Consider the following 914-nt stretch of genomic DNA (forward strand, 5'->3'; position numbering starts at 1 on the left):
ATTTTTAATTTACACAATATATTTTCTTTTTTCTTTCACCCATATTTCTTTTCAATTTTTATTTTTCACCATATATTTTCTTTTTTCTTTTACCCATATTTCTTTTCAATTTTTATTTTAGTCCATATATTTTCTTTTTTCTTTCACCCATATTTCTTATCAATTTTTATTTTACACCATATATTTTCTTTTTTCTTTCACCCATATTTCTTTTCAATTTTTATTTTAGTCCATATATTTTCTTTTTTCTTTCACCCATATTTCTTTTCAATTTTTATTTTACACCATATATTTTCTTTTTTCTTTCACCCATATTTCTTTTCAATTTTTATTTTACACCATATATTTTCTTTTTTCTTTCACCCATATTTCTTTTCAATTTTTATTTTACACCATATATTTTCTTTTTTCTTTCACCCATATTTCTTTTCAATTTGTATTTTAGTCCATATATATTCCTTTTTCTTTCACCCATATTTCTTTTAAATTTATAATTTACACCATATATTTTCTTTTTTCTTTCACCCATATTTCTTTTCAATTTTTAATTTACACCATATATTTTCTTTTTTCTTTCACCCATATTTCTTTTCAATTTTTATTTTCACCATATATTTTCTTTTTTCTTTCACCCATATTTCTTTTCAATTTTTATTTTAGTCCATATATTTTCTTTTTTCTTTCACCCATATTTCTTTTCAATTTTTAATTTACACCATATATTTTCTTTTTTCTTTCACCCATATTTCTTTTCAATTTTTATTTTTCACCATATATTTTCTTTTTTCTTTCACCCATATTTCTTTTCAATTTTTATTTTAGTCCATATATTTTCTCTTTTCTTTCACCCATATTTCTTTTCAATTTTTATTTTACACCATATATTTTCTTTTTTCTTTCACCCATATTTCTTT

The sequence above is a fragment of the Euprymna scolopes genome, chromosome 39 (assembly GCF_053919585.1).
Source record: "Euprymna scolopes isolate OS-2025 chromosome 39, ASM5391958v1, whole genome shotgun sequence".
NCBI classification, from domain to species: Eukaryota; Metazoa; Mollusca; class Cephalopoda; order Sepiida; family Sepiolidae; genus Euprymna; species Euprymna scolopes.